The 11,771-nt window shown below is 43.1% G+C and overlaps 1 protein-coding gene across 15 annotated transcripts in view; it reads left to right on the top strand.

Moving 5' to 3' along the window:
- The first annotated feature begins 4,441 nt into the window (after positions 1–4,441).
- MPDZ (multiple PDZ domain crumbs cell polarity complex component) overlaps positions 4,442–11,771 on the top strand; it is a 100,439-nt gene continuing 93,109 nt past the window's right edge. For 10 of the 15 annotated variants that reach the window (XM_075021278.1, XM_075021276.1, XM_075021275.1 and 7 more), the window contains exon 1: positions 5,595–5,739. The gene's annotated coding sequence lies outside the window, so the exon portion shown is untranslated. Of the gene's footprint in view, positions 5,183–5,593; positions 5,740–9,174; positions 9,691–11,771 lie in introns of those variants that run through there. The other 5 variants (XM_075021279.1, XM_075021274.1, XM_075021265.1 and 2 more) reach the window with 4 other exon arrangements.

Below are 11,771 nucleotides of genomic sequence, written 5' to 3'. Positions count from 1 at the left end.
GCTCTGATGCTGGTCCTTGTCTGAGACTGGGAGATACCATTTTGATGGTCCAATAGGTAGGGAATGGTTTATCCAAAATGGGTAATATCGTGACTATTTCTGAGAACAAAAGGCTCAAGATTGCAAATGCAGAGCTGTATTTTTTCTAAGCTTTTAACTCTGAAAAGCACTGAAACAGAAACATCTCTCCAGTTCCACAGTTTGGATCAAAAGCAAAGAATTGAAGTTGACATACACTCTTAAAGCTAATCTGTGTCATGCGCTGTGTAGGGCAGGATCTCAGACCCACTGATAGCTAAACAGTGCATACCGAAGAAAATACAACCTATTCGAACAGTGATAAACTGCAGACCCGTATGACAAATTGATCTATACATACTGCTCTGCTTTACTTTAGTTTAGCCAATTCATCCTCAAGAGGATTTAGTCTGAAAATAAATCAACCTGCCAGAGAAATATTTCCTTTTCTTCCTATAAACATGGCTCCCTCCCATCTAATGTTCTGTAGTTCACCTGGCTGTAAAACTGGTTAATTACATGGCAAGTTTTCAGATAAATTTATATCCCTGTTCTGATATCCCAGCACTTAGGGAAGAAGTGCTATCATTTTCAATACATAACTTCAACATGATGAGCTGCATACAAACTCCTGGAGTAGCCAGGTCAGTTCCTCCCATTCTGAATTTTTTAAAACTCAAGTAAATCTCATGTAGGACCGATGAATTTTTCTAACACAAAATTTATTAATGAGATATCATCTTGTCTTTTTAAATACTGGAACAACTGTTGCATTGACAAGTACCCCTGACCACATGTTGCTCTGGACTCTGTCCCCTGAGGCACTTCTGAAAAAAGCCTTTTAAATTAGATTTTCTGAGAGTGGGGTCTGTCAAATATGTGGTCACCTTAGGCAAAACACAACATTTGGAAAAATAAAAAAAAGCAAGCCTTAATCTGACAAAACCAGACTCTCCTTATAGGTATTATGTGTCTGAAAAATCTATGATAAGGTTAATATGCTTTGTCACTTACTTGGCTTCACTTCTCTGCTATGGGCAAGGCCTGTGGTTTTAAACAATCCTGTTTGTGTGTAAATAAATTCCCTTTTAATTTGCCATAATTTCAAGTATTTTGTTTTGTAGTTATAAATAATTAACATACCTTTTATGATTTTTTTTACTCTGTTTTACCTTACGGGGCATACTTTCTCTTCTACGCACATGTGTAACCTCCAATAGCAATAATAACAGTTATGAAGTATGTCCCCAGGGGAGACAATTTCCCTAAAAACCTTTAAAATGTAAATCTATGCACCGTTCTTGCCAACATGTATGCTCCAGTAAGTGAAACTAATATTCTCTACTTGCCAGCATAATAATCCAAACATTGAATAAACTCCAAGCACCAAAGTTAAGAGAAAGTTCCTAATTTTAACTCTGCATAACAACATGCATGCTGTTAAATTCCAACTGCATAGCTACTTCCTGCCATCTGACTTTTGAAGCATAGCTTTTTTGTTGAGGTGATGGAGGAGAAGAGTGTTACATTTAATTTGACTGTATGCTTCTGCTAGTATAACTTCTGGAAAATGTAGTACAAAAGTATTGTATTCTAAAGAGCTCCATAAAAAAGAAGAAAGATGGTGATCCAGCCTTATTTGGATAGATAAGGATAGAATGCATAACCACATAGTTAATATATTTAGATTTGCAGCTATAGCAATTAGGATCATAGTTACCTTTGATCTCAGATTGGTTTTCTACAGTTTAATTCCACTTAATGCAATGGAATACTCTTGGTTTACGCATCTGGGAATAAAATTTGATCTATAATAATTATCACCATTTTCTAACATGGAAGATTGCTATTAGTTGTGTTTAACCTAAAATTTGAGTCAATGCTCTGCTGAAAAGTGTAATATTGTGCCTATGTGTGCATAAATACACATGAATATACATTAACCAAATGATGGTGTAATATTGAAGGATAAGCTTATAAAAGCAGAAATGTATTCAATTTTTAATTAAGGTAGTGCTTATGAAAAGGGTTTATTGGTCTGTTTTTATGTTTTACTCTAAGTTCAGAGGTGGAATTTTTCAAGCATAAATATAAAATATACAAATATTTCTGAGTCCTTCCTCTCAGAATTCTTCTAGGTCCCTAAAAGATATATTCTACCCATTCTACAGTGGGGCATGCAATACCAATGCCCATAACAAAACATAATACCCAGAGACGAAACTAAACTATTACTGTTGTGAATGCATCTCTTTTGTTAGGAAATAAATTAACTTCTTCCATAAATGTTGTCAAATGTGTTTCACAGGCAACATCCTTCTCACAGTGAAGTCAATATTTGTGACTCAGATAGAGCAGGATCAGACTCTCACTCTCATTTCATTTGCTAGATCTTGTTCCCATTACTATTTTAAAAGACTGCGTTCCCAACAGTGGTCTGATGAATGATTTAATGGACAGAAAGCCTTGGTTTTGGAGCCCCTGTTATTTTTGTTAAGACTTTTTCTGTGAGTTTACTTCTCCTTCATGTTTTCTAATAAACCTAAGCAGTACATCATTAATATTAATCACTGCTATTTTACCATCAGTAAGTAAATCATGAAGGCAGATATCTCATCCAATATTGATACTTCTACCATGAGTATATTATAAATTGGCCTGAGAAATGAAATATTACTGGAGATTAATACTGGATAACATAAAATGTTTTAGTTCCCCTTCATCTTCTCCTTAACAGTCCTTTCTGACAGAATATTATATTATGGATTTTGTAGTTGTAATGGTCGTTTGAAGAACGTTTATGTTTTAAAAAACTGCTTGCAGTTTTTATTTAAAATCACATGGATAAATGTATGCAGATACATCAATTATTTTTTAGTTTGTAAACACATTTAGACTTGAAATACAAAGTAGATTATCTTTCCTCATATTTTAAGGACATTTTAAGGTCAGCATCTCTCAAAATTACACAACATTAAAGGCCGCAGTACACTAATGAAGCCATGACATAATTTAAACATCATGTGTCACTGTACATGACTTAACCCACCCTGGAGAATCATTAATACTTTGAGACCCTCTTTTTCTGAGAAGGGGTTGGAGAGGTAATATAGTTTCCTCATTGTGGAATCAGTGAAATGACTATCTTTTTGTCCTACTTGATAACACTTCTGGCAAAAAGAAGAAATGAATAAACAGTAATTGCTGATGTCTTTCTAGTTACCTTTCTAACCTATTAGCAGGTGTATCCACAAGACCACTAGTGTATTCCAACCCCTAATAGTTTGCCTTGCTATTTGCTAGACCTGTGTCTGCATGACTCTTCGTAAGTCATCAGCTACTGTACATGAGAGCTCATTATGTTACTGTGATGCAAACTCCTGTTACAGATGTGCTGTATGTTTACCAAAAGGGCTAGGTTTGTGGGTACAGTTATGTTAGCATAATTATACCCAGGCAAATATTTTTAATACATGCACGGCCTAAGGTAGCATGATGTTTTGAACTTCAGTAGGTATAATCTACTTAATATGTCCTTCAAGGGACTTGACAAAATCTGAATATAATTGAAAATGCAATTCTACTTGAGAATAGCAGTTTGCATGTTAAAAAGTTATCTGAAAGGTATATCCCATACAAACACAAATTGCACTGGGAAGAACTATTACACAGCTGAAGTTGTTATACATCAGGAGGAAAGTACCATTGCACCTGATTTTGACCTAGTTTTAGCTCCAAATAAAATTACTAGTGTCACTGTATTTTACTTCAGTGGGATGCAATGGTTAAAGCCTGAGCAACAGAAGAAATAACAATAGTTGTCCAATTTTGCACTCATCTAATCTACTGTGGCTTATTTATTGAACAGTGGTACATGCCAACAAATTGTACCTTATTTTAAAGACTTCATTCTGGATTCAGTAAAGGCTCATGTAAGACAGAAAGCCGGTGGGACAGTTTATAGAGCATTCGGTGTCCTAGCTATAGCAAACAGAGCCTTTATATTTCATTTAAAAAAGCAATATGCTCACCGGCACATGCTGGATTGAACAATGTAACCTGTGAATAAAATCTTGAAAATTATTTTTCCTTAGTTAAGAAGTGGAAGAGTGATTGTTAAACAGGTGTAATTACATGCATATTTTAATATACCGCAGAGGAAAAGGTGGCTAATCATTTGGAGTTCTTCAAACTTCCAGCTGCAATAAGCAAGAGAAATACTGTTTGGAGGGTCAACTTTTTTTCAGAAGTTAATCTTCCAAATTAAAAAAAAAAAATAAAAAAAAATCCATGCAATGTACAAAGAGCTTTGTTTCGTAAAGTTTACATGATAGATGTTCTGCTTGTGAAAGTGTTTGTACTGGGATTGCATTTATTGATGGTGTCTCAAATAAATAGGGCAGTATTCCGTTCCATTTCCAAACCAGTAACCTTCTTTAAATTGTTTGTGGGACAAAAAACCCACCCCAAACAACTGTCACTTGAATACGATGACGCTTACAGTTAAAATCCATTTGGAGCAAGAACAAAACCAAATGGGAAGGCAACGCGGTGCCGAGCGCACCGGGCCTCTGCAGAGCCAGGGCCGCCGCGCCCAGCAGAACAGCCCGCCTTCCCCTCCCCGCGCAGGCTGCCACTTCCACCGCGCCGCCCGAGCGCTTCTGCGACAAAGAACTACCTTCTGGCAAGGAAAAGGGGAGGCCGCGATCCTGAGGACCTTTGCGAAGTGAAGCAAAGCTAACAAACAGTAAAATACTTCCACTTCTTGCAGAACTTTTTTTTTTTTTTGTGGTCGTTGCAAACACTCCCGCGTTACGTGCTTTATTCTTATGATGTGCATACAGACGTGAAACGGTCACGGTATCTTCCTTAAGACGCTAACCAGCTGTTGCTTACAGGGAAAAATCATCCTTTCCTTAGCCCTATGACCTTACTCATCATTTCGTGTAACTTCATCACGGCGGACTGCTTGTTGTTTTGGGTGTTTTTTGTCTAACGCTTCCACACATTTTCCTCCGCTCCAGCCCAGGCTCGTCTTGTTGAACCAGAAGGGCTGCGGCGGGGGCTAGCCGGGCAGCAAGACGGGGCAGCGAGCCCCTCGGCGCACCCACCGCAGGGCCAGGCCCAGCCGGAGGAGGCACGGCACCACCTGGAAGAGCCAGGGGTGAGCGCGCCGCCGCCGCCGCCGCCGCCTTCCTTTCACCGGCCCGGGAAGGAGAACCAGGCAGCCCACCTCCTCGGTGTCGTCCCCGGCAAGGCGTGCGCTCCGCCGCCCGGCCCCCTCTGCCGCCTCGCCCACAGCCGCGGGGAGAGAAACTTGGCTGGAAGGGCTGCGGCGCCGCGCGACCCGGCACGCCAGGCAGGCAGCGGGCCGGGAAACCCGCAAACGTGCCCCCCCCGCCCAGCCCCCCTGATACCGCCGCCCCCCCCCGCTGTCGGAATGCGGCCGCCGTCCCGCTGCAGGCGGCGGGCTCCGCGCTGCGGGCGGCCGCGCCGGGGGAGCGCTGCGACCGGAGACCCGCCGGCGCAGGCGGCGGGGAGGGCGGGGGCCGGGGCCGGGGCCGGGCTGGGGGGGGGCGGCGGGGCAGGATTAGGTTTCAGGCCGCCGGGGCGTGCCTGAGCGCGCTTCCCCCGCGGCGCGGCTCGGCGCCGTTACTTGGGGGCGGGAAGGGCGACGGCGGAGAGCGGGGGCCGGGCCGCGGGGCCCGCCGAGCCGCCGGGGTAAGCGGGGCGCCGGGCCGGGGAGCGGGGTGATCCCGGCGGTGTCGTCTTCCGGGGGTGCGGGCAGGGCGGGGAGGGGCCCGCCGCGTCGCCGGAGTTTTGAGCGGCCTTTTAAAACACATTCCCCCCGCCAAGTTTTATTTATCATTGTTCCGCTGGTCCGGCGGGTTTGGCCGGAGCCCGGGGCGCGGGTGGTTGGAGGACGACAGAGGCCGTGGAGCCGCGGGGGGGGGGGGGGTGTGGTAGTGAGCTGAGCCTGTTGCCCCCTCGTCCGTCCGCCCGTCCGTCCCCCCCCGCCCCGGGCCGAGCTGTCCGCGGGCGGCGGGGAGCGGCGCCGGGGGCCGGGCCGCGGCCTCGGTGGGTCCGCGGGCTCGGGCGGCCTGGCGGGGAGCCGTCCTCGCGTAAACAAAAGCCCGGCCGCCCCCACCGGCTGCTGCAGGGAGCTCTGCCCCCGTCCGCCCCCCCGCCCCCCTTTCTCCTTTTGACCCCAGCGGGAGTGTTTCATGCCGGGGGAGGTCTCCGCATCTGGTACCGCCGTAGACCTGCGGCCGGCCGCGGCCCTGAGGGGGGGCTCCTGGGCGCCGCGGCCCTCGCCCGGAGCTTGCGGTCGGCGGCGCTGAGACTCGCTGGGAGGCAGCGCCGGACCGGGGGCCCCAGCGAGGCCGGCGGCTTCCTCCGCGGCGGGTGTGCGGGCTCCTGGCGGGGCGAGTCCTCGGGTGTCCGTGCCGGTACCTGTTGCAGTGCTGATCTTGGCGCTTCTCGCAGGTCCGGAGCCCGCTGTAGCCCTGCAGCATCCGCCCACCGCCGGTCTGCGTGTAAACGTGACCGTTTTGGCAAAGTGGAAGCGGAGGGGCGAGGCGCAAGCCTCGCTGGTGCCCTGTGATGGGTCTGGTTGTGCCAAGGAAAGGATCTGCTTTTTGGGATGGTTTGTTTCTCGTGTGGTGTACCCCCTTGCTGCCGTTACCTCCCTACGTTTAATGGAAAGAGTAATAGGAGAGAAGAAAAAGTAAAACTCTCACAAAGCCGGCCATTTGAACTCCGTGCATGTCATTTAAGAGATTCGCTTTGCCGTTTGGCTGAACAATGTATTTTCTTTCCCCCTCTTCTTTCGCTTTTCTAAACACTGTCTCATCCCTTTATTTTTTTACTTCTTAACACGTGCAGAAGGTTTTGTTAGTGTAAGCTGTTGAACAGAAAACGTTTTTACTGGCTTCGGTGCCAGGAAGTGTAGAGGAGTCACTTGGTGGAGCAGAGCAGTGATTTACTGTCATCAAGCTGAAGGGTCTGAATTCTGCCGTTGCAGAAGTCTGTTGTGTAATGCCTTGTGGTTTCCATATCTGCACTGCGTTTTCCAAGATAACAGCAACTTGTTGGGAGGGAAGAATCTAAACTGGAAAAGGGGAAAGTGGTAGAACATTTTTGGGAAACGTTGTTTGATGCTCCTGTGTAGATGGAAAGTAATGTAACATTAGAAGAATGCAGAATGAAAATATCTAAGGATGTAAGTAGCAGCATTTTTTATGACAGAAGACATCACCTTGTTTTTTTCTTTTCAAAATTATTATCCATTTTTAGTATATATATTTTTTATGTTTCCATGGCTTGTTAATGGTAACGTGCATGTAACATTTACTGATTAGCACTGCCGTTTCTAACGGCTTCCTTTGTGCTTTCAAGAAGCTTTTTCATCAGGAACTGGATACATTCTCCCCTCTCTTTGCGCAAAAGTGCACTAGGAAAGTTAGATCAGTATCAGCACTATGGAAAAGAGAACTGCACTACTTACATACTGATGGATGATCTTTATATTCCATCTGGCTCTGTGAATTCTTCAGAGAGGAATGCCATACAACTTCTCAGTCACGCAGATCGCTGTAAATGGTTTTGTTTTAATAGATAACACTTTAATCAGTGTTTTGACACCCATTATAAAGACCTTTTAAATCATCTGCTTCATGTTTCATGTAAGAAAATTTAAAATTCTGTGGAGTGTATCCAGTAAATTTTCTAATTGGCTTTATTTTGAGCATCCTGCTGAAGCAGTTTAAACCAATACAATGCCATGCTGGCATTATACTGTGTCATTATTGGTAAGGACAGTTTTGTTTCACCATTGGCATTCCCAACAAGTCAATATATAAATACGCCATTTTTGCCTAGACAGTATTGGAATATTTCTTTTGTAGGCTTTTCAGACCCTGTCCTTGCATCTGAGACACCTTGCATGATAGTCTTGTTACATGCTGTAATGGTTTTCTGCATTACTTGCCCATTGTTGTCACAGTATACAATGAGAAGTTTGTATTTTCAGTTTATAAGGAAAATGGCGACTCTTCGTTGAAGCTTACTGGCAACTGTTCAATGGGGCTTCTCATTTATTCATTTATGTGTGCTGCTGTCACCTCTGTGAAGAATCCAGTATATGTTAAGAGGTGCAACTGTTAAAGGAACTATGTTTCATCAGGTCTGAGTTTAATGAATATGGTAATCAATTGCCTATGCTGAAAACATAAAGAGGCAATATTAACCATGCCTGGGTTTCATACATTAATTCAGTATATGTAGTGTCGCATGTATTGTGCATATACTGAAAAGTTGCTTTTCAGTTTCTGAAACTAATCCTGTATTTCAAAAGTTAGAAGAAAGTGATTCCAATTCATCTCAAGTTAAAATATTTATTGAAAGGTGATCTGTCAGTTTCCTTAACCAAAAAAATTCCCCCCAAACCCAACCCCTACAAGAAATATTTCCCCTACTATGTTGTTGTTTTTGCAATACTCTTTACAAAATACCTTTGAATACCCTGTACCACACACGTTTGTCAGTAGGTGAGAGCATTAGGTATAGTTTAGGCCCATTTCCCTGTTGCAGTTTTAACTTGCACATCAGCTAACATGGATACCATGCTCATGTAGGGCTCCTTAACAGTGTTATGGAATGTTATTAATTAAACACAGCGAACAGATTGCTTGTTTATCCAAAAGCATTGTAAGTTTCCTTAAGACATTAGTGTGATGTGAACAGAAGCTTAAAAATAATTGAATGTTGAAAATTCTGTTTTTGTAGTTGCTTCCAAATACATGGTACTGGTCAGCTCTATCATGGTACTTAACATACAGAGCCACTACTGTCATCTCTTTGATGCATTCACCGTTGTGCTAAATTTCAAGAGGCTAGAAACATCACTTTTCAAGCAGTACTGCTTGTAGTCTTAATATAGGCTGTGCATTAGTTTCTGAACTGCCTTTTTATTTCTGCTTTGAATGTTTCAGAACAATTTTTATTAGCATAGCTTTTAAATGTAAATTTCAGGCTTCTCGTTCTTGCCTGTTATGTTCTAGGTAGTCAGTGGAAATCTGCTTTGTTCCTTGTGGAACAGTGCACATTAATTTTGCTTGTATTAAATCCTTAATTCGAATCAGTTCTCTTTTCTGTCATCTAGAAGCGTGCAGTCCAGGGTCTCTTGGCTGATGAAACCAAGTGGTTGATGTTAATTTGGCAAGCTTATGTCCTGTCAGTAAAATGGTAGGCTAGCCTTTTTTCCCCTTCTTTCTTCCTTTCCACTTTTTGTTTTTGTTTATCTCCTTTCCCTGTTGGTCACTGCTCTCCCGCATTTAATTCCACACCCTTTCGGTGCGTGCTCAAGTATGTGTTTCTCTTTCATTACAAGTAGAGAAGGCTATACTAGTCAGGCTGCAGTTGTCAAGTCCTTGTGATATTGCTCATAATCCTAGAAAGTGCTTTATGCAACCTCAAAATTGCCTTTCTGACAGTGGAAGAACACATGGAAAAGCATGAGATCTTTCATTTATTGTGAATGGTTTCTGCCGCCTTTATATTGACAAGACTCCCTGCAAAGAGTCTGAGGATCACCTTAGTTTTCTTCTCAGGGATGGCAGCCAGCACACGGGAGGTAACTGGGCAAAACGGAAGAGCTGCTGGAAATTGCAGGTAAAGCAGAAGATTTAGCAGAAATTAGTATCTTCCACTTCCTGTGTAGTTTGGTTTCCATTTGTGCACCAGGCCGTTTGAGTGATAGCCAGAAAGCAGGGGAAGGAAATGACAGGGCATAAAAATCAAGTATGAAAGGATATCTCTAGCGCAGCCAAATCTGGACCCAGGTGTTTAAATTTAGATTCGAAGTTTCGAAATACTCTTTTTAGCAGCTATAAAATACATGTTGTGATTACTGTGCAGCTTAATTGAAACAGGTTTAGTTGGAATCTCAAGCAACTCCTAGCCAAAGTTTGGGCCTAGAGATCGCTCTTAAGATAGGCATTTCCTCTGTATCCTCAGAGCGCTTAAAAGTAATGCGGGAGCTACAGGGCAAAGCCTGTTACTAGGTTTTCTATCTTTGGCATTGCATGTTAGCTAATCCAGTGCTATGAGTGTTAGTTTCTGGAGTATTATCTGAAATGGCTTTGTGAAATAAGAGATGGAGTATCCTTCAATGAAACAGAGTAAGTTTCCTTGTAGGAAGTACATGATCAAGTGTGAAGGAGTAATCATTGGAAGTGGGTCATCTTTCCCTTTTCATGAATCTTTTGGCTGTTTAGCTGAGTGGTTTGCGTGGTTGTAGTGGAAAGGAGGCGATTAACACAAATTTCAAGTCTGTTGTTTAAAATTCTGACACCTGTGGATTTTAGTGTTTTAGGAGTGGGCACGAAGAAACCAGAGCTGCAGCATGCCAGCTGTTTTCTGGCAGCTGACCTTACAGAAGAACAGCAGCATAAAGAGTGGAGAAGTGTGTATATAACACATTTTTTTTGTTAGCCTGGGAAGAATCAAATTTCAGAAGTGCAGATTTGAAAGGGATCATCTTTAACTTTTGTGCATGCTTAGTAGATGTCATGTTTCTCACCATGTACCTGTCTAAAATTACTTGTGTTTTCTACTGTCCTGTTATAAAACAGGAGGAGAAGGTGCCATTTTTTTTTAAACCCACCTGTGCCTTTAAAAACCTGGAAGTGAATTTAACTTGCTATTCATTTAACAGTATTTCTTCAAGTTGCAAATAAAAAGGTCTAACTTTGTCAGTCTTTGTTCTTATTACTGTGAAGAGATTAATGAACTTTAGCACTGAAATACAAAAATAGTTAAATCTGCTTTGAGCTAAGCTGGTAAGCTGTTTGAGGCGTGAACAGTATTTGTGTCGTGTATAGAAGGGCTGGTTTTGGCTTCAGACTGCTGTGATACAGAGTGCCAGGAGTATGCAGAATGAGAGAATCAGAACTGAACTTCCCATTTGTGCATCTAGAAGTCTGTGATGGCATTATAAAAATATTCACTATAGCAAATAATAGGCTTATGCCTTTCAACAAATAATCATGCATGCCTCCATACTTCTTCCCAGCACATTATTGTTAAAATATCTAGAAGCAAGCTGGTTTAAAGGCCAGGAATTGCAGCTGTAGTGGGTGGTGGTTATGGGTATGTTTCTGTGGTGCATTTTGGACAGATGTGTGCTTGCTTGCCCTGTACTTCGGCAATGTTAATGTGCCACTAAGCTGGTGCTGACAGATCCCACTTGTTAGCATGGATGTAACACAGCAGGAGCACAGTCACGTGGCTTTTCGCCATTTCAGAGTGTGGGCCGAGTGTACAGGGGTCATCTTGGACTGCGACATGTAGAAATGCTGGTGTGCCTTCTGTGTCAGACAAAGTGTCCTGAAGGAAAACATCCTGACAGCAGTTTCAGTCTTGCTCCTGCTTAGTGCCGCAGTCGACAAAAGCGTTAATCTGGTCAGCTGAGGAGGGATTCCCCGCTAATATAAACACAAATAAGGAGAATTAAACTGAGAGTTAAAGATGGATTTCCTGATGCTAAGATAACTCTGGAGCAGTATTCCTACCTCTAAAACATGAGGTAAATAGGAAGTGTATCATTAGTGTCTTAGCAGAGCTAAGGACTTCTTTTCATTGCAAATTAGATAGGATCATCTCCATCTATAGAGTATGTTTAGGACTTGAGTCTGCTTTTAGAAAGCTTCCATTATAAATCATCAGAGTTCATACCACTGGGATTGCACGAA

This window comes from Buteo buteo, chromosome Z (assembly GCF_964188355.1).
Source record: "Buteo buteo chromosome Z, bButBut1.hap1.1, whole genome shotgun sequence".
Lineage (NCBI taxonomy): Eukaryota > Metazoa > Chordata > Aves > Accipitriformes > Accipitridae > Buteo > Buteo buteo.
Note: the sequence above shows the minus strand (reverse complement) of the source record. Positions and strands in the feature narration are given on the sequence as shown.